Source organism: Balaenoptera physalus, assembly GCF_965194825.1.
Source record: "Balaenoptera physalus genome assembly, chromosome: 13".
Classification (NCBI taxonomy): Eukaryota; Metazoa; Chordata; class Mammalia; order Artiodactyla; family Balaenopteridae; genus Balaenoptera; species Balaenoptera physalus.
The window spans coordinates 93,034,084-93,056,889 of NC_138892.1; the positions used below are offsets into that span (position 1 = coordinate 93,034,084).

Below are 22,806 nucleotides of genomic sequence, written 5' to 3' on the forward strand. Positions count from 1 at the left end.
AAATCCCTTGAGTTCCAAACATACTTAACCTCTGTGCCTGTTTTGTAGAAGAAATTCCAGCTCCCCATGAGAGTTGGTCACTCTTGCTTGTATAATAACTCACATTGTCTGCTGATCTATTAGCATGAATGATGAAAATGCCTGGGAGGCAGTCATAGCTTTAGGTTTAGTGGACCCTTACTTTGTCCTTTACTGTATTTCCACTCACCCAGGAACCAGGATCTTTAGTCCAGTTGACCTTAAAGCAGAACGAGCAGTAAGCACAAACTCCTTGAATAATTTACTGGGACTAATGGTGAGAAGGGCCACGTTTACTCTCATTCCTTGGTGCCCGGACCTACTTCAATCCTAACTGTTGACACAGAGCAGCAGATAATGGCCATTCGTTCAAAATATGTACTGCATCCTAACCTCATAGGCTATTATCCCATAGCAGGCAGCTCAGCTGTGCCTTTAAGATGTTGTTCAAACATCCTAAAAGGCCAATAGCTTTTGGCGTGAAGTATATGGTAGGAATGAATGTGAGCTGCTCTCCAATCCAAGCAAATGCAAACTGCTTCAGATACTCTTTCCTGTAGGGAATCGAAAAGAACTCCTTCAAATCTGTAGCTTCATTCCAGACTCTGTGCTAATTTCTTCTAGTAAAGATACTACATCCAGCACTGCTCTAGTGACTAAGATTGCCATTTAGTTAAGTTTACTGCAGTCCATTATCATTTTCTGTGACCCATGGGGATTCTGTGTGGCCTAAACTGGTAAATTAAAGGGAGATTAGTTGGAGACCACCATCCTGACTCCTTTAGAACTTTGAGGGTGACGCTAATTTGTCATTCTTTCCAGGATGTAGTATTACTTTGATTCACAGTCTTGGATGGGGAAGGGGCAGATTTAGAGACTTACAGGTTGCCTTTCTTACTACTGTAGCCCTTATTCCATAGGTTAGAGAACAGAGGTGAGGGTTATACCAACTGCTAAAATGTATCTACCATAATTATGCACTCAGACTGGGAAAATGACCACAAGAGGATTCTTGGTCCAGATCTCCAACTATTGCTTTGCCTCTGTAAGTTCCCCTTCTAACAGTGGGACTATGACGATGTTTTGAATCTCGTAATATCTCAAGAGTGTCCGCTCAGACCATGTAGCCAACTGTTCTCAAATAATCTGGGTGTTATCGTCTTTTTAAAAATAAATTTATTTATTTATTTTTGGCTGTGTTGGGTCTTGGCTGCTGTGCATGGACTTTCTCTAGTTGTGGCGAGCAGGGGTTATTTTTCATTGCGGTGGCTTCTCTTGTGGCAGAGCACAGGCTCTAGGTGTGTGGGCTTCAGTAGTTGTGGCTCACGGGCTCTAGAGCGCAGGCTCCGTAGTTGTGGCTCATGGGCTCTAGAGCGCAGGCTCCGTAGTTGTGGCTCACGGGCTTAGTCGCTCCATGACATGTGGGATCTTCCCGGACCAGGGCTCAAACCCGTTTCCCCTGCATTTGCAGGCGGATTCTTAACCCCTTCGCCACCAGGAAAGTCCTCTGGGTGTTATCTTTATTGTAATGAATATCCACAGGTCCCTTTGTAGAAGGATTGGGGAATTTGTTATGTTTATAATTGCTATGGTATCACGGTGTCCTTCCTCAAGAAGTCAGACTCTTCTTCAACCAGTTGGCTTTGGGTCTGAGAATTGGCTTGGATCTGGAATCAGTCTCATCCAAGGAATACTGTGATATATTAGCCATTGCCAGAGATCTTTGTGGGTCAGGATTCTCTGATGCCATTTTAAACTTGTTGCTGTAATGGTTATTGTTAGTGTTGCTACTTGGCCTTTGCAATTCTAGAATCCATTCATCCGCATTGATACCACGGAGCCCAGTTGCATACCATTAACCCTACCATCAATCCTGGCTTACAGAGAACATCCAGCACTGAAATTTTCAAAAATGTCTTGTACACCTCAGTAGCATATTACTGTTTCTTTAGTGAAGAGTGTTCTCTGGCCTCCTGGGGAACATATACAGCTGATGAGTCCTCCGATTTTATGTATAATAGACACATCCTGGCATGTCCACCTTTGGACCAACCTTGGGCCCCCTTCCTTAAACATCTGCCAAGGAAGTTCTGACTTCCATCTCCTTTACTGTAGACCATCATTTTGTTCCTAGCTTCACGTAGCTATTCCAGCAAGGTATTAGAACAGGTTACAGGTATCTATCTCTTCCAGATGTTCAATCCTGAGTCACAGGAGAGTACTCCTATATTATAAATATTTCCTTTACTCAATAGTATTTTCTGCTTCCTTTGGTTCAGTACCATTAAGATCCATTCCCAGGCATGTTCTCCCATTCCTGGCATGACATAGTAGCCAGGTCTTCCAGTTCTTTTCATAGATAATCCCTTTCCTCCAATCAGAGAGACCCACGTTTAATCATGCTGAGACTTAACCCTAGTTATTGGCCTGGAAGTAATCAGAGGAGGTGGGAGCAAATCTTGAGGAGGCAAGTGTTATCTTGTGAGACATCTGCCATAGGTGTGGATTTTGCATGATCTGTAGACAAGAGAAAGCTGCTATCTTAGCAGGGGGATTAGACAATTTCTGCCAGCCCAGAAGATTTAGGGGAACGTAGGTGTTCAAGTTTCTCAAGTGCGTCTAACCAGATGTCCCTGTTTCAGTTTTCTGAATCCCACTCCTTCAATATCTAGAGTCTTCTCTAGACTTGCTGGACTCTGAACTCAGTCTCTCATTGTAATGGCTAATCTCAGATTCTAGGCTTGATATTCAGCAGCTGCTCTTTTAGCTGCAAGAGTTAAGTGTCTCTAAAGGCTGTCATGGAGGCCATCTTTTCGTTTCCTCAGTGTGCTCTGATTGGTTGACCTGAGCCTGTCAATACTTTTCCTTTAGTGCATCAGTGATGTTCAGCAACAACGAACTAATCAAAAAACCTCACAGTCTTTATAATTTCTCCCTAATTCTGTGGATATTGCATAAGTGAGTACACCTTAATCTCATCCCAGTTCACCACAGTTGAGAGTCTTCCTTATTATGATTCCACAGCTAAGTTATCACTCCCCACAATTTATCAGTATCCAATTCCAGAGTCCATGATAAGGATCTGCTTCCTAGAACCATTTGTGTCACCAGCTGTTTCAGTATGGGTTTCCACAGAAGTATAACCTGAGATGAACACTTGGTACAATCTTTGGGGATGATCTTAAGGAAACACCAATAATGTTGAGTTATCAAGCCAGTTAGCTTTGTGGGTAACTGGAGTTTAATTCTGCTGGGAGAACACAAACAGTCAGGACAGAACATGTGTCTCAGAATTGTCTCTCTGGAGGGGTGAGAAGTTGGCTTATTTATACCACCACTCTAGTCAGTCATTGATGGAACACTGGTAGAGGTGGAAATGTTAACTATCGGTCACTTCCAGCCTGTTCTAGGTGCAGGCAGAGCAGACTCTGAATGCTAGAGAAAGCCCAAAGGCAGTTGGAAGCCAAGCAGTGTAACCTGCCTTATATGACCTGAGGAAAGCTGCTGGGGTGCTGACAGTGTCTGCTCTGGGACCCAGTGACTCAGCAGAGAGCCCTGGATGCCTTGTGGGCTTGTGGATCACATGTGTATTTGGGGGTGTCTGAACTCAACATGTTTGAGATCCCCAAGCTGGGACATGGCTAGATGCTGCCATATACATATACATGCTGCATGTCCAATTTTGTACCTTTTTATCACTTAACATTGTGTACAGTGAGTATGGTCATATTACCCAAAATATTATTAAAACCATTCTTTAGGTGCCATCAGGAGTTTCATCTTCAAATGAGAAGGCACGTTATACTCTTTAATGACCGTTTTTGGAAATTAAAAAGCATGACAGAATGTTGACAAACATATTTTTATGGCTATATCTAGATACAGTTTTGAATCTGTAAGCTTAGAGTGCGTCCCATATTTAAAAAATGCAAAATGCACACCGAAGTCCAGATGTAGTTTGTACGTACTTTATCATGAGGACGGTTCCCTTTCCTCCCTGCCTCTGCTCCCTGTTTGTTCTCTCACAACTGCAGAAGCGTCATCTGCATGAATGCTCCTGAGAGACAAATTGCTTCCTATCCTGGGCCTCCATCGCTTGTCTGGAGTAGCGCTTAAGAAATAATTACTTTGGGGATTTCAGAGTACTCAGACCTAATGAGTTCTTCTGGCTGTTTCTCAAGTAGTCATAGGACTTGCCACTGAGGCACCAGAAGATTGATTTGAAACATAGGAAGCAAAGATGTGATGACTATGGCACAACCAAGAAATGCAAAAGGCATTTTGTGATGCTCAACCCAATGTACCGAGTTATATACTCATCAGGTGTGCAAAGCTGGGAGTTGCTAGTTTCTCGTAAGTGGAGGTGGGGTGGGGTAGGGTGGCCAGATAGCTGTGAACAAAATGATGGAGGGCTGTAGGATAAACAGTGCATGCCGTACATGACCCGGCAGACCTTTAGAAACTTAATCCCCCCAAAGAGCATGCCAAGGAAGAGGGCATTCCATAATTCATAAGAGGCAGCATTGAGTGTGTATAAGCTACCCGTGGAATGAGCTGGGCTCAGAGCGGCTGAAAAGCATAAAGTAACTTTGACTTGCTTCAGAAATGCCTCTTATACAGGCTCGGTGGCTCTTCCCTCTCCCTGGTTCCTGTATGACATTTCAAGCAGGTTTCATAGTTTTAAAGCTACTTTTAGATGGATCAATTATCCCCTTGTTTTAGTGCTAAAAGCCCAGATCAGTCTAATAATCAGATGATTCCTGTCTAGTCCACTGTTTTATAAAAATAAAAAATAAGCCCAATGTATTTCAAATTCACTTACCCAGCTCAAGTCTGCTTCAGGCTCGTCAACTAGCAGTGGGAGAGCAGCTGTGGTCAGCTTCTGGCTCTTGATGTAATTCCTTCCCCTGGAAAGCGGCTGCTCTGACCCCTCCAGAGCTGGCCCAGCCAGAGAGCAGATCGGGAGCAAAGGGGCCGTTTTATGAGGAAACATAAACAGCTTTTCTTCAGATAAACCTACCCCTTTCCTGCATCTGTAGCAGGACAGCTCACTCCCAATATAGCCCCCTTTCTTCCAACTGCCATCTTTTTCCTTTAGTTTTGCCCAGTGGGAATGAGCTATTATTTTTCAAAGTCAAAGGGACACACATCAGACTTTTCCAGTGTCCTGTGATGTTCCTCTTTTCGGCTTGAGGTAATGGGGACTCACCCTCCTCCTCAGTCCCCAGGAAAGGAGAGGAGAGGTGCCATGGTAGCCCAGCAAGTCTCTCTAAAAGAAGCATTTTCTCTAGTGTCTTCATTCATTAAACCCTTGAGGTGTGAGGTAGGCTAACACTGACAGAACTGGTTTGATACTTTCCCAGCATTCCCTACATTTATTGGTGCTCTAGAATCTCACTTGAGGATTTGGACAGTACTTGCCACTTGTATTACTCTTGGTCTTTGGAAACTCAGCTGAAACTGAGATACGTGTAATTTTACCACCCATCTCCTGTGCTTTGGCGTCAGATGGGCATAGGTTTGAATGGGAGCTCTCTTGCTTGTAACTGAGCAACCTTGGACAAGTATCTTAATTTCTTTCAGCTTCAGTTCTTACTTCTGTAAAAAGGGGAAAATAATATTTCTCAGAAATAAGTTTGTGAGGACTGCACATGCATGAGTTCAGGACGTGGGGCTCCTAAGATGATGAACATAATGATGGCAGGGGCTGGGTTCCCTTAGGTTCTTGAGTAGCTTCCTGCCACCACCCACTAAAGAGAAAGCTGCGGCCATTGATGAGATTTCCTGCCTACAATAATTCCCCCAGCTCTCCACTCTTAGAGTGGTGGAAATGCCTGGGCAGTGGCAGGGTGGCACTTCCAAACATCTTCCTCCTTCAGCAGAGTCTTGGGAAGAGATGAAAAGACGTAAGAGACGGTCATAGTCCGTTATTCTTTTCTCTAGTTATTCCCGTCATGTGCCCATTGGAAGTGTTGGAGGAGTCCTTTCCCTGGACATTCGTCCTCTCACCAGCCTCCCTTACCAATCAGGAAGGGGGTTCAAGGAAACCCTGGCTGGTGGTGGGGTGCCAGGCAGTCTCTGCTTGCAGGGAAATTTGATGTGGCAGCTGTAACTTATTATCCTTGCAGCTGCCCTGCAAATGCCAGAGAAAAGAGCTTTGTAAATAAGTGTGAGGAGCTGATAGCAAAAATTTGAGACTGCCCTGCAGTACTTCAAACACCTTTATAGGGCACTGGTTTAGTACTGGCTCACAGAAGGGTAAGCTACCTTGAGTACTGAATTAGCATGTCCCCAGGGCATTCTTTGGCATTCTACCCAGGCCGCTAACCAAGTCCTCCATGCTTCATTTATGGAATCTGACACTATCACAGACTCCAGCAGTCTAGCTGCAGGCTCTAGTAAACTCCTAAATTAAAAGTCAACCCAGTCAAGGATATTTTGATGTCCAGGTATTTGTATGCAGCTCCCATGAGAATTCGTGCCCAAGTAACTTCTGACTTATTGAAGTAAATGCAGATCCTTCTATCCTAGCTTTATGTTTTTGCACAGGAAGTTTTTAAAGCTGAGATGAGATTTTTTATGTAGGTCAATCACTTTAAGAATGCTTCATTTTGCAGAAGGAGGCATATTACATATGTAAGGCACTATTCTGCAGAAAGGATAAAAATACTATCCTGAAAATAAACTATTCTCTTTGGTTTTGTGCTTTATAGCCCCCATTCTAACAGAGTCCACCTAACAGAGCCATTGAGGAAAAGGGAGAAGGAAAAACCTGTTAATGAAACAGTCATGAATAGCATTGAGGTGGACAGAGAGAGGCTTTCTCAGCTTCTTAAGTCATGGATCTAGGTGGTTCATAGATCAGGTAGTTGATCAGAAGCCACCAAACATTTAACTACGGTGCTATTTAGGTGTCACAGACCAGTAGTGTGCCAACCTGTTGGCAAGATTAAAAAAAATAATGTACCTTTCAGAGCAATGCAACCAACTAAAGTTTTTATTGGTTCCTTTTTTCACCCTCATCCATGACATGCAATTTAGAGTGGAGTATTGTCCCAGTTACTCACCAGTGATGTGTAATCAATGTGCGCAGCGGCCACTCAGTCATGTGGGAGAAAACTGCACTTAGAGTCTTTGATCTTACAATGTCTGGTTAGCTATCAATTTACAGATATGGTAAAAAGAGAAAAAGAAGCAAAAACAAAAATAGAAGCAGACCTTCTGAAACTTCTGTTGTTTGTTGGTACTTTTTTGGGTGCCGGATCCTTTGCTTATACTATGTTGTACTTAGAAGAGGTAAATGGCTTAGAAAAAAGGACTCAGTGGAAGTTCTACTGTTTACATTTTGATCTGTAGGGGAAATAAGTCATTTCAGTTCAGTCTTCTCCTCTACTGCAAATTATGGCAAATGATTCCAAAAATTCCAATGGTTTGTAATATAAAATTGTAAAGCAAGCACTTTTTATGAGAAATGAGCATACTGCTGATTAAAACACCCAACAAGAGGTTTGACATTGAACTGAAAAACTTTAGAACTGGGAGGTATCTTAGAGAACATCTATGTAAAACTTTTTCTCCTTATCTGTGTCCCTATTCTGTCAAGGGGAAAACTAAAACCCTAAGAGATGCGGTGGCTGTCCCAGTTCACAGCACAAGGTAAGAGACCATTGTCTAATGCTTATGGCTTTTTGTTTCATTATATCTAATGGGGGAATTTTAGGACTGTGATAAGACAAACCAGTATGGAAATATCTGGGAGGGGGGCAAGGTGGGATGAACAGAGAACTGTTTCTAAATTTCCTGTGCAGCCACAAATAGAATACTCAAGAAAACCATCTGAAAGAAGAGCCATGGTGATGTGGAGGAAGGTGAGGAAGAATTAACCCTGCCAAGATGTTAAAATATATTATAAAGCTTTACTAACTAAAAGATGTGGTACTGGTTCATAGACATATAAACCAATGGAACATACTAAATCCAAATATATATAGAAATTCTATGATAAAGTCATCTTCAATAAGTAGGGAAAAAGTAGCCTATTTAATAAATGATATCGGGACAACTGGTCAGCCATCAGAAAAACAATAAAGAGTTAAATGTAAAAAAAGAAACCCCAAACATTCTATAGAAAAAAAAAATAGTGAATGTCTTTAGAACCTTGGTGTGGAGAAGGCCTTTTTGAGTATGACACAAAATCTGAAGTCCATAAAAAGAAAAGATTGATAAATCAAAATGCATAAAAATAAATTCTATATGGCGGGACCATCAAGAGGGCCAAAAGACAAAAGAAGACCTGGTGAAAATATTAGTGTTCTCATGTCACATATAGAAGAGTAACCTCCTTAATATCTAAGGACTCTTGGATGATACAGAAAGACCAACTCAGTAGAAAACTAGTCCAAAAATATGCACAGAGGTTGTACAGCAAAGGAAGTAAAAAGGACTCAAACATATTACAAAGATATTCTATATCACTCTTGTTAAGTGAAATGTAAATTATATATCCACTGAAACGTACTTTTGTAATTTATTGAATTGGCAAGAATTTCAAAGATCAATGACACACTTGTGTTGCTGAGGCTGTGGAAAAACAAGTACTTTCTAACCAAATACTTTCTTTGATGATGGTGGGAAATTTAGGACAATTTAGGAAGATCTCTCAGAATCAAAAATGCATGTACCCTCTAACCCTTTAAGTAATTCTACTTGTGTGTTCTTCTACACATACTCTTGCTCAAAGTACACAATGATTATACAGACATAAGTCACTATGTACAGTTCTATCTATCTATCTGTTTAGCTCTCTATCTATCCATTTATATTTTAAAATGTTTTTAAGGATATTCCCTTGTGAATACTAGCAAATGTGTTGAAATAAGCTGAATGTTCACCAATAGGTGACTGATTAAACAAATCACGGTATAGACATGCAATAGAATATAATACAGCTGAGGAAAAAAGTATAAAGTTCTTTGCATATGGAAATGGAAAAACCTTTCAGGAATATTAAGGAAAAAAAAGGCAGAGTGCAGAACATTGTATGTAGCAGACTACCTTTTTTTCTTTTTCGTAGATTTGTGGGAGTTAGAGGAGATGTATATCTGTATTTATTTGCTTATGCATAAAAAACTTTAGAATTACTCACAAAGAAATAATTATAGTGGTTACATCTGACAGGTGGTAGATTAGGAACTGGCAGGATGGTGAAGGGAATTGGAAGAAATCTTTTATATAAATATAAGGAACAGGGAAATGTATTACCTTTTCAGTTAAGTAAATGTCAAAAAGGGAGAAAATATTAGGAGAAAAAAAAATACCACCGATCCTCTGTATCAGTCAGGGTTCCAACAGAGAAACAGAACTGTAGAATATATATAAAAGGTTTGATTGCAAAAAGGTGGCTTCTGTGACTGCGAGAGCTGGTTAGGCGAGTTCAGAGTTTGTACATCAGGCTGACAGGAAGGACTGGGTGGAAACTCTGGGAGGAGCTGATGCGGGGCGAATTTCTTCTTCCTCAGGGAACTTCAGCTCTACTCTCAAAACCTTAACTGATTGGATCAGGCCAACCCAGATTACGGAGGATAATCTCCTTTATTTAGAGTCCATTGATGGAGGATGTTAACCTCATATGTACAAAATACCTCTACAGCAACACCTAGATTAACGTTTGATTGAATAACTGGAGACCAGAGTCCAGGCAAGTTGACACATGAAACACTCTGCCTCTGAAATCCAGTTGGGATTAAAGAACTGCAAGGTTGGGGCTTCCCTGGTGGTGCAGTGGTTGAGAATCTGCCTGCTAAAGCAGGGGACACGGGTTCGAGCCCTGGTCTTGGAAGATCCCACATGCCGCGGAGCAACTGGGCCCGTGAGCCACAACTACTGAGCCTGCGTGTCTGGAGCCTGTGCTCCGCAACAAGAGAGGCCACGATAGTGAGAGGCCCGCGCACCGCGATGAAGAGTGGCCCCCGCACAGAAACGAAGACCCAACACAGCCAAAAATAAATAAATAAAAAAAAACATGTTAATTCATTAAAAAAAAAAAAGAACTGCAAGGTTTGAACATGTTTAAAAACAGATTGTTTTTCCTGGATTTTCTGGGATAATCCTGGTGTCAATTTGATCACATCTAAGATGCTATTGATTGTAAGACACATTGTTATTTTTTGTACCACCAATCAAGAAAAAACGTTAAACCAACGTGTTATTGATTGCAAGACACATCCTTATCCTTATTTCAGTGATGTTAGAATAATAAAACTATGTGTATATTAGAACTGATTAAAAAATACTCTATGCTGTGTTCTTGTTTGACCATGTGCAGCTAGACCAGTGTGTCTGACCAGTCTGTTTCAATTTTGATTCAGAAAATATGATTATATTATACATAACTCATGTTTTTGGATTGTCTGCCCTGTTTTCTGGCTCAAGAACTGAAAATTAGCTCTGTCTATAGTCTATAGGTGTGTCTCCACAGGTGAGGGGGGGTTGGGAGGCTTTTTAGGTAGAGAGTGAAGGATGGGAGGAGAGTCCTTTGCAGACCTCTTCCTGCCCTCCTTTCTCCATCCCCATCCTAAGCCGGGAGGAGGACCACAGCAGTCTGGGGCATTGTTTGCCACACGCTGAGGGTATGTTGGCTTCTCCCACTTCCTCTTCTTCCTCTGCTGGTCAGAGACCGCAGGCCAACCTGAGGTATCTCACATGCTGAGCCTAAATATGAAAAGATTGCTTTCATATAATGATCACTATAGGAATGTGCAAATTTCACTCAATGGTTATGAAGTATACTAGCTCCTAATTAGTTTAACTGTGGGACAGAAGGGTGACAAAGCCTCCTTGCGGTCCAATTTAGAGTTACAGAAAAAAAACTTGGGTGCCATGATTCTAGCCAGTGAGTGGAGAAATGACATCTGGAACCCCGCTGAGTCATCATAATCAGTTACAGTGGCCTACATGTCCTGAGGGAGTGGGCAGCTGGCCCCTCTATTTGCCAGGGCCAAATTTACAAGCGCCATTATGAATTAGAACTCTTATATGTTGCAGATGTTTGAACAGCATCTCACTGAGGGTAGCCTACTGTTTGTAGAAAACTGGTTCTGATTCTTAACTTCAAAAGGGCCAAAAAGGCATATCAGAACCATGCCTTGTTCAGCTTAACTCACTAATCTTTCTTTACCCTGTTTTACTCTATTTGATGGAGTCCACAGAGGAATCTTGTTTTTGATACAGTGGGTTCAACAAAGTAAGCCATGGTACAGACTGCCTTTAATGCTCAGTTAGTGGGAATATAGAGCTCAGAAAAGATCAGCTTGCTTTTATTTAAGCTGATAGTAAAAATATAAAAAAGATAACACAAAAACAACTGAATCACTTATAGACGCTTATTTCTAAAGAGCTAGGTGACGATTTAGGGTGTACTTGTGCTGTTTAAAAAGATAGCGTCATAAGCTCTTCGTGCTTTGAAATTTGCTTCTTTCTTTATTGGTTTTCTTTTTCTGAAAAACAAACTATAAACAATTTTAATGCTGAATTTCCTCCCTAATTTGCCAACCACTGGAGGTATTATTGTAGATACAATGTCAAAAGAAGAAAACAAAATCCTATAAAGGAGCAGGAATAAGTACCCCTCAAACAGTGAGTACTTCTGAGAACAGCTGTTAATATCCATTGTGTTGAAATCTACTTAAAATGTACAGGTGTGTACAATAGCCTCATAGCAGCCTGAGGAGCCCTTTTGTGTCTGACGAATAAGTCATCTGAATGCATCAAGAACAGTATTGTGCCTCAAAAATATGTTTTATATTAAAGGTATTTGAAGACAAAAAAGAAAAAATAACAGCTAAGGTCCAAGGTTCTCCCATGCAAAAGAGGAAAAAGTCATTGAGAAGAGAATTCAGAAGCTGATGAACTTTGACACTTATTTTCATTATTTTTGACAATAGTCTCCCATTATACCTCTGATTCTACTGTGAAATCTAATTTTCACCTCTACCTTTGAAAATATGGTTCTGAAATATGCACAACATAAGAGGTAAAATTATGAGCGACCTCATTAAGTGAGTCTGTTACTTGAAAAGGTAGAGTGCTTATTCAATGAAAACATTTACTGAGCATCTTCTATATATAAGATACTGACTCTGGGATGTGGAAGATGCAAAGATGGGTAAGACACAGTTCCCGCCCTTGTGAAGCATGCAGAAGACAAAGGAGAGAAAACTGTAAAAATAATTAAGTCATACAAATGAATGCAGTGGGATATAATACTTTCTTACAAATTCAGCCCTTCCCTCTTTTCAGACTTGAAAGCTGGTCGCAAACCTTACCTCCTCACTTTCCCCTCTCATACCGTGATTGCAGTGTTCTTTGGCTTGGAGTCCTCCATTTGCAGAATCTGGATTCTAAGTAACATTTGCTTGTTTCTTCCAGTTTCTAGCACGGCTTTGAGAATGAATGTGTGAACTTCTAATTAAATGAATGTGTATGAAAGGATCTTTTTCTAATCTTTCTATTTAAATATTCTTTTCAACAAAAGCTTCTTCTTTTCTAATAAGAATTGATGCCAGTACATGGCATCAGTTACAATTTGACTATTTTCTGCATTTGTAGAGACCGCATTAGGTTTTGATTCTAGGCATCCTTTAAAAAATATAAAACCTGAAAAAGAGATGGGTAACTGATTTCTCGAAATTGCTAGTTTTCTGTTATTGGTTAATGGAATCAAACACAAGATGGCTGTGTTGATCTGAAAACCGGAGGAATGCTGCTGCAGTGAGAACAGGAGTGGGAGGAGGGCAGAACAGAGGAGGGAGGAGGGCCGGAAGGCACCGGGCAGCACGAGGGCTTCAGTTACCTGCAGGATGCATCGTGGCGTCATGGGGAGAGTACAGATTCTGGAGTCAACACACTGGATTGGAAGCTTGCGTATTAGTTGTGCCTCCTTGGACACTTAAGTTCTTTAAGCCTCAGTTTCCTAATATGTGAAATTGGTTTAATACCTCATAGTTGCTGAGAGTGTTAAGTGAGACAACAAATGATTTAGCATGTGTTACTTGTGTATTTCATGGTGTCTAGTGCATAATGAGTACTCAGTAAATGTTTATTTCTCTCCCAGGGCAGAGGGAAAGTACTGGAAAGAAAAAGCGTGAAGGAAATGCTAAGGAAAAAAGGAAGAAAAGAATGGAAGATGAAGTTCATAAAGTGACTGGAGGTGGTGCTGATTTTGAGTATCTATTAACTACAGAAAGCTGGTATTGTCTAGGAAAATAGTTAGCCTTTTTCTAGACTCACAGGTAGATGGGTTGAAAGACCACTGGATTGGGGTTTAGGAGGCTTGGGTTTTAGGCTCAGCTCCCCCAATAAGTAGCATGGCCTTGGGCAAATCACTGAACCCCACCGGGCCTCTGATCCACCATTTATTAAAGGAAGAGTTCATTTAGATGATCTCTTCCAGTCCTAAAATTCTTGATGAAATATTTAAGATGAAAATAACTGAGAATCAACCTATGTATTTCATCTAAATCTAAGTAGTGACCTTGTAAAGGTCAGGAATGAGTTTTAAGACGTTTTATTTATAAAGGAACTATTTACAACGGTGCAGTGCTAATATTATAAAAACAGTGAGGCAGTTACCCCTTCTAGGCCTGAAGGTGGGGTGGGGTGGGAGATACAGAAAGAGTCTTGTGGAGGCCACTTCAAGAGGAACCATGACCTTGGGTCAAGGACATAGCCAACCCTAGGAGATCTCACATAGTAGGGGCCAGGGGAATAAATCACTCCATCTCACTCTTCCTTCTGAACTCCTGCTGGGACTTCCAGTTGTTATTCTAAATCCAACTGGAAGGCTTGGGATAAAAGAACTTAATGTTAGGTCTTGGGACAGGGAGCAGGGTAGTAGGCTGGGGAGTATATGTGGAGGGAATGTGGAAGGCTTATGGTATAGATCTAGATTTACATTGGAGTCTTAAGTGAGAGCTTGTTTGCTAACGGAAGGACCCCAAGATGCTGCTGTTGCAACCAGCCTGTGGTTCCATAGAACCTGTAGATGTGAAGATACAGTCTTCACAAGAAAAAGGCCCTTGATGTGCACTTCTCCCCACTCTGAACACATCCTGTCTATCCTAGTTTAGCACTAGTAAGAGCCCTTAAATGTTCCATAGTATCAGAGAGCTCTGAAACACACAATCAGTCTGATCCCTGAGCCAACGATATGTAAAATATAGCTAGATGTTATATAAACGACACAGAGCTTGCTATACTTCATCGAGAGTTCCACTCAAATTGCCCTAGAAACTAAAGAGGGCAGATATTTTGCCTCCAGCAAAGTAAGTTTTATTCTGACGCTCCGTATCTTTAGGGCATTTTTGGTTACCTTCAGGGAAAATAAATAATTGCCAGTAATTGAGGGCTGTCTATGTGCCAGATGTTGTACGTACTTCACACGTGAAGTGAGATAAAATTAGGCTACTTCCTTTTAAATCCTAGAAGGGGTCTGGTAAGACTTCTTGGGCAGATTTTTCTTATTAAGTGAAACATTGCATGTATAAGAAGACCTGTTTGCGGTTCCTCAGTATAGCAGGGAGGATAAAAGAAAAATGTACATAGGGAGTCCAGTGGACTTTCTTGGAGGAAGGGGTATCAGAATTCTTCTTTCAGAGATTTGAAATTCGAGAAATAGGTCTTCAAGCTTTGCTATCAAGAAGGGGCCCTGTAGTGCGTTGAATAGTGTCCCCCCCAAATTCATGTTCACTGGAACCTCAGAACATGAGCTTTGGCAATAGAGTCTTTGCAGGTATTAGTTAAGGTGAGGTCGTCCTCACTCATGAGCCCTAAATCCAATGACTTATAAGAAGAAGAGAGAACTCACAGGGATAACAGAATGAAGAAAACATGTATAGATGGAGGTAGAGGTGGAGTGATGCAGCTACAAATCAAAGAATACCAAAGATTGCTGGGAGCCACCAAAAGCTAGGAGGCATGAGACAGTTTCTCCCTCACAGCCTCCAGAAGGAACCAGCCCTGCTGGCACCTTGATTTTATGCTTCTAGCCTCCTAAACTGTGAGAGAATACACTTCTGTTGTTTTAAGCCACCCACTTTGTGATAATTTGTTATGGCAGCCCCAGGAAACGAATATAAGCCCTAAGGCCTTGAAAAGGAGCTCCCGGAGGGGACATGGTAGCTGGGTTAGTGCCCAGGCCCAGATGCAGGAGTCTGAGGAAGGATTAGTTGCAGCAGAGTAACCTGTGAGCCCAAGAGTGAGACATCATTAGTCCTGGGCAGAAATTGGATCCAGCAAGGCCATTACTGAGATGGTAAATAAGCGTCCATCAGAGAACACAGGAGTAGCCTTTATGTCATACCGTGTGACAGAATCAGGTGTGTGGACCAATGGGCAGCTCCAGCTGTCTCTCTGATTAACCTAGATTTGTCCTCTTTGGACTGACTACGTCCTCAGCATTCTTGGACTACTTGGCATTGGAGACGAGTTAAGCAACAAGAGGGAGACATTGAACATCCAGTTGGTAAGAGCGTCTGGGTGCTTGAGTTATTAACTCTAAATGAAAAGAGTCTTGGCCATGTGTTTATCCTGAGTTGGTGAAGCTGACCGTGCTGATTATACCTTTATGACTTACGGGGTGGGTTAGATGTATTTATCATGTTTAGATTGTTCTGGAAACTTGGAGAGATTAGGTAACTGGCTTATTGTCATACAGTCTAGATTTGAATTCAGAGCTTGTACTTTAATGGCTGTACTTTCCCTCCTCCAAGACTCACTGGGAAGCTACTGGATCTTCATTGTCGCAGATAGAAATGTGTCCAGCAGACCAGCACTGGAATCGGGTGGGAGGGGGTGGTCTGTACCCCAAGCTTGAAGCAGGGTCCTGAATGAGGGCATGAGTATGGTGGAAGCTAAGGAGGGTTGAGTGGAGCTGGAAACCAGGTGTGGGGTGGGCAGACTGAAATGGAGCCTCAGAGATGGTGACAAGTTGACACCACAGGGTGGGGTTTTCTGGGTGAATCCAGATGTAGCAGCCAGCTAGCAAGCATGGCTCAAACAGGACTGGGTTGTCATGGAAACAGAGACAGATCTAAAGGCCAGAACCTGGAATCCAAACCAGGGCAGAGCGAGACAGTGACTGAAGCCACAGCTGGAGCAAAAAGGGAGCGCGCAAAGGGCCAGGGTGCACTGGAGAGCCCTCTGGCCCTGGAGTGCCTTAAAGGCACTCTCATGCTTCTGACAAGCAAAAAACCCTTCTATTACCTCTCCTTAACTGGTTTACTGGTTCCTGCTCAAATATATTCAGCGACAAGTTTCGGAGGTAATGGTTCTATCTTTAAACAGTTTAACTGTGATATAGTTTTGTTATATGGCACTAAAACCTGGTTCTGAACCAACAGGGAGTGTTTTCTCTTTCTCCTGGGGGCCAGCCCTTAAATTGTTAGTCACAGAGACTGGCTGGAGGGATCTTCAAATTCTCAAGGCTTAAACAACAGAAACTGTGATTCACTAAGTCCGAGACAGGGCCAGAGAGTCTGCATTTAGAAAAACTCCCAAGATGCCTGGCATGTGCAGCTAGCGTTGGAAACCACTCTTGTAGTTTCCTTCATTAAAATCCAGCAAACTAGTGAATATAACAGAAAAGAAGCAGACTCACAAATATAGAGAACAAACTAGTGGTTACCAGTTGTGGGGGGAGGGGCAATATAGGGGTGGGAGAGCGGGAGGTACAAATTACTGGGTGTAAGATAGGCTCAGGGATGTGTTGTGCAACACGGGGAATAGAGCCAGTATTTTGCAATAACTGTAAATGGAAAGCAACCTTTAAAAATTGTATAAAAATTTTTACAAAATCCTGTCGATTCTACCTGCCGAATTATTTCTATAAACAGCTGGCAAGGCTTGCCCTCCTCACCATGCTTGCCATCTTGCAGCCAGCTTTCATCATCGTCTACCTGTATTATTACTCAGACTTCCCACTGGTCTTCCCGTCTCCAGTTTTTCACCCTTTTAATCCAACCTCCTCACAGTTGCCAAAGTGCTCTTTTAAAACTACACGTATGAGCATGGCACTCCTTGCTTCCAATCCTGTCCTCACTGCCCATGGCAGTAATAAGTGAAATAATACTAAAATAAATGCACAACCAGCGATGTATTAGGCCTTTGGCAGTGAGGCCTCTTCCTGCCTTCCTTCCCCCGCTGTGCCCCGGCCATGCGACACCATTTGAGGTTCTCCGATGCTTCCCGCTTTCTCAGCATCGTGCCTTTGCCTTCTTCCTTCAGCCAAGAATGTTCCTTTCCTTGCCTGATTAATCTCCTGTTTGTCCTTCTACACTCAGCTTTGGCATGGCCTTCACAAATAAGCTAATCCAAGACTCTCCTGTACCACATAATTCGTTGTGCAATATTTTGACTTGGCTATTCTGGTAAATTTTACCCTGAGGACATTTTGATTCCAGGAACATTTTTATACACCATCATTTGACTTGAATTCACTTTGATGGAGCCTAAAAAAGTGAACCATTAAATTCTTGACTTAAAAGGATCCCAAGGAAAAACATTTATTCTTACTCCATTACTGACCTTTACAAGCATTGCTGACCTTCCCCTCTGGGGGTGGGGAGAGAGAGGGGATATGGTTTAGGGGTAGGGTGAAGATGAGAGTGTGGACTGGAATAGAGTCAGAGATGGAGGATGGGTCCATGATGGAGCAAGGGTTGGGGTCAGGGTGAAGGGTCAGAGGCTCCTGCGAATGTGGGAGTGCAACTTTTGTTACAACTTCTGCTTAGATACTTACAAAATGAAAAAAAAAAAAAAAAGATATTTTGACATGCCTATTTTAAATTAGCCACGTGTTATGGGTTGAACTGTGTTCCCCATCCCCCCAAAAGGTGTTGAAGTCCTAACCCCCAGTACCTGTGAATATGACCGTATTTGGAAATAGAGTCTTTGCATATGACCAAGTTAAGATGAGGTCATTAGGGTGGGCCCTAATCCAATATGACTATCCTTATAAAAAAGGGAAATTTAGCTACAGAGACAGCATACATAGAGGAGAGACTACATGGAGAGACACAGGGAGAACACCATGTGAAGATGAAAACAGAGATCAGGGTGATGTATCTACAAGCCAAGGAACACTAAGACTTGCTAGCAAATCACCAGAAGATAAGAGAGATTCATGGAACAGATTGTCCCTCACAGCCTTCAGAAAGAACCAACCCTGTGGACACCTTGATCTTGGACTTCTAGCCTCCGGAACTGTGAGGCAATAAATTTCTGTTGTTTTAGCTGCCCGGTTTGTGGTCCTTCATTATAGCAGTCCCAGGAAACTAATACACCATGAAAAACAATTGTATCAAGAAGTCCCGGTCAAGACGTCCTGTTTCAAGGTGAGTTGCCTGTCCTCTGAACTCCCAGAGCATCATTATTCTGTATGTTAATGGACTGAAACTTGTCTATCTTGGGCACACAGCTGTTAACTCTCTAAGGTCAAAAGCTTGCTTTTTATTCTGTTTTTAGTACCCAATGTATCAAGCCTAAATAATTTAGGAACAAGCAAACCATACGGGCTGAGGATGCTGCGAGGTTGAGATTAAATGGTTTCCCTGATTCTCAGAGTTATTAGGGTTGGGATTGAATTCTGCCTTGGTCTCTAGGCCATTTACTTTCCATTACACCATGAAGAGTGCTAGCAAATTTACCTCTAGTGTTTTCCTCTTCAGGCTAAACTTCCTCTGTTTCTGTAGCCTTGCCTTATGTTCACAGGTTTTCAAAGCCTTCATTATACTGGTTACTCTACTCTGGATAGACTTGATTTTAAATAGTGGCATCTAAACTGAACACAATCTTCCATCACCATTACCTCCTTTGATACAGACCCTGGGCTAGTACTCATTTACTCAAGTCTGTTTACACATTCTGGCTAATTATGAGCTGCAACCTACCTCCCGTGCAATGCTTTTTCACACAGAAAGTTTATCCAAGTCTCCCTCTCCCTCACTCTGTATTCAATTTCTGCAAGTTTTGGACTCAAATACACAACTTTATAATTAACTCTGTTAAATCTTGCTGTTTTCCCTAGTGTTCTGATTTGTTAACATAATTTTATATCTCAATATATTGTCTTAATTATATTAGCTCTCTCATTCAGTTTTGGGGCATCTGAAAATATGCTTGGGGTGTTATTTATGTTTTCAAATCACTGCTAGAAATGTTGAACAGTTGGATGTTTACCCAGTAGAGAAGAGCTGGTTAACCATCAACTCTCTGCTTTGCTTTTTTTCTATGTAGTCTGGGATCAAATTAACACAGATCTGGAAAGCAGAATAAAGACTTTCCAATATGATGCCAGGCCAGCAGCTCTGTGCGCACGCTTGGGTAGCAGATAGTAAGATTTTCGTGAGTTACAGATTTCTTCCTATCACAGCTGTTCTTCCCGTCTCGACTGGGCATGTCTGGTTCCAGCAGTCTGGCAAGAGCCCCCTCCTTACCCAGCTGTGCTAATGCGACCTGGCAGAATGGTAGCTGTGTGTTCTCAAATTTTCCAGTCGTAGAAAACTTTGCCTAAACTTCCCATTGCTTTCTTACCTTCAGTGAAAATCCTCTTGATGGGGATTTTCAATAGGAAATTAGTCAGCTTTTTCCAAACTCTGCTACCATCTCAGGTGTCAACTAATTGGTAGGGCATTTAGTTAACATGGGATTTAAAGTAATCTAATAAAGAGTGGGCACTATGGAATTTGTTTTGGGTCCAATTTCAGTTCTGTTAGTGGACTATGTGGCATTAGCTAAGTTATTTAGCCTCTCTGTACTTCAGTGTTCCCATCTGTGACAGAGGATCTTAATACCTGTTAGTATTAATGAGTTTTAAATTGAATTAGGGGAGGTAAGTAAGTGCTTATTATAGGGGCTGGCACACAGGAGGCATTTAATAATCATTATCAACATCATTATTATTTAAGCATAAAACATTTACATCTTTTAAAAACACTAAGACTGAGAGGACTATACATGAAATACTTAAATTGTCCTTACCGTTACTAACATGAGCTTAATGCCCCTATCAATCTCGGCATGAACATGGGCTTATTGAAATTATTTCACACATCTAAGGAATGCCTCCAAATAAATGGAATGGTTCACCTGATTACCCAAGTCCTTTCACTCTAAGCAGAACTGATTCACTCTTCTAGTATGCCTTGGAGATCTGTGAAATCCAAAAAAAAGGGAGCAATCTCAACAGAAAGCAGCCCAAATTTTCTAAAATAGAAGCTAAAAAATCCTCTACAAAGTCCTCAAAAGAATGAAGACAAATTCTGATGAGGTCCATCATGCACTATTAACTAAATAGGAATGTTTCCTTAACATTTGTACATTTGACCACCACGCTCCATAAGGAGACTATGAAAATTGTTCTTCCATGGAATTGACTTTTTTTTTTTTTTTTTTATGTTTGTTTACTCTTTTTTTTTTTTTTTTTAAAGGGAACGCTATTTATTTATTTATTTATTTTGGCTGTGTTGGGTCTTTGTTTCTGTGCGAGGGCCCTCCCTAGTTGTGGCAAGCGGGGGCCACTCTTCATCGCGGTGCGCGGGCCCCCCACTATCGCGGCCTCTCCTGTTGCGGAGCACAGGCTCCAGACGCGCAGGCTCAGTAGTTGTGGCTCACGGGCCTAGTTGCTCCGCGGCATGTGGGATCTTCCCAGACCAGGGCTCGAACCCGTGTCCCCTGCATTGGCAGGCAGACTCTCAACCACTGCGCCACCAGGGAAGCCCGGAATTGACTTTTATAGTCCAGTTTTTTATTGTCTTAGCCTGCCTACTCGCTTTCACTCCTGTTCTTTTCCTGAAAATCTGGTTTTTCTTGTCAGATTAAGAAAGAACTGCAGTATAGTTTGGTAAACCCGTGTTTGCCCTGTGATATGATCACTATAATAATAACTGAAGTTAGCAGTCAAAATTCAGTTCACTTGAGTGAGTGTTTATCACACACCTTTTTATATGCAGATGCCACACTAGGCCCTCCAGGGGTTTAAGTGTTGGTTTCTGTCCTCAAAGCAATTACAAGTAAAGAGGGACAATTCCAGAAGAAATTGCATCAGCAAAAGCATAAGGGAGGCAGCGAGGACGGGCAAGATGTTCAGAGAACAGGGCTGGAGCACATGATTTGTTTTGGGAAGAAGGAAGTTGCAAAAGGAAGGCTAGGGAACTGACTGTGAGCCCTTGGCTATAATTATTTTTCACGCTATTTTCTATTTGATAATTGATCTAATACATCAAGTGTCAGTTTTCATTGAACAGAACACTGAAATAGTGGTGCTCAAGTGAGATGAAGTCAGTGTTAAATAGCTTTTGGTATGTGTATCTGTTAGTTCTCTCAGTATTAAATTTGCTTGTCTGACATATCATTTATTTATTAATTAGTGATGAAAGTGCTCTAAAACTTCTAATGAAAAGCTTCAGAGATTGACAACTCCGTCTCTAAATTTAAAGTGCTTTTTCCCCTGTACCATTTGCTTCACATCTGTAAATCTTTAACCAACTCAAAGTAGATGGGTTACGTCATTTTATTTCCATTAGATAGGACTTGGAAGAAGTGACTGTGACCATGGACAGTTTGTAAGGGCAACACCGAGCTCTGATTTTTAGGAATCGTAGTTAGCCTTTGGTAGTTACTAAGAATATCTGAGATTACCCGTCCACAGGCAAAATAAAATCTTTATTAAAAAGGCAACATAAATGTTAAAATCCTAGAGAGAATGTGATAGGTGACATACTGATTCCAGGGTCCAACCCGGGGTATCATTTATTATTCAACTGTTTGTTTACTTTCCTGTCTTCCTTCTCCCAGAGATGGTGATCCCTGTTCTCTGGGCTCTCTAGTACTTTGGATATAAGCCCTGGCAGCTTCTGGGGTAGAGAGCCTTCAGGCATTAGGTATTGCATTAGGCACTTATCCTAAGATCAGAGCTAACACCATCGTATCTGTGAGATATCCCTGTCCACCTCTATTTATTTTTTTTTTTAAATCTCAAGTTAGACAAAAATATACGGTGAGAAGTAGAATGAGCTCTCCTTCGCTAATGGCCTACATAAGTCTGGTCCAAGTCCATAATCTTTCCTTTTACTGATGAGTATAGGTTTTTAAGCTATCTACTCTAGCATATAAGAATGGACACATTTCTTTTTTCCCTTAAATCAACTTAAATCTGCATTTGAGCTCCCATCCTGTTGGGACTGGTAGCAAATTTGATCGTTAGTATCATCTGCCCTCTACTCCACCAGGTTGCACACAATTCTGAGGCATTTTAGGCTGCACCAAAATATCAAGGAAGCTCCTCCTGTCTCATTGATAACCTCTGTGATGCCTGTTGTCCACAGTCCTTCCAAGTCTAACAACTGTGTTGCTTTTGTTTCAAACTTGGAGATCATTACTTTTGACTTAGGGCTCAGTGTCCCTGAGTGACTACATAGCAATGGCCTGAGTGTCACCACCTTCTCAGCTTACTGCTATCGAGCAGGGCTATTCTTGGGAAAGGTGTGCCTTTGTTATCCATACACTTCCCTTTACACTGTTCTCAAGTCATGGGTCTTTTTTGCCTTATCCTCTAAGACACTGGCATGATATCTTCAGTGAAGTCAGTCCTGTGCTGTCTGCACAGCAAAACACTTGAATCGAGAGATCTAAAGGATCTGGCTACCTGCTTGGTAACATGGAAAGGAAATGGAAGGGTGGTCTGATATGATTAAATATCAGTAAAATATCTTGCCTCATTCTCACTGAAGGGAG

General features: G+C 41.7%; 1 protein-coding gene across 1 annotated transcript in view; it reads left to right on the forward strand.

The window, feature by feature from the left end:
* LOC309641237 (uncharacterized protein) overlaps positions 1 to 10,411 on the forward strand; it is a 487,119-nt gene extending 476,708 nt beyond the window's left edge. The window contains exon 2 of the mRNA XM_082421102.1: positions 10,347 to 10,411. The gene's annotated coding sequence lies outside the window, so the exon portion shown is untranslated. The remainder of the gene's footprint in view (positions 1 to 10,346) is intronic.
* Positions 10,412 to 22,806: the final 12,395 nt, after the last annotated feature.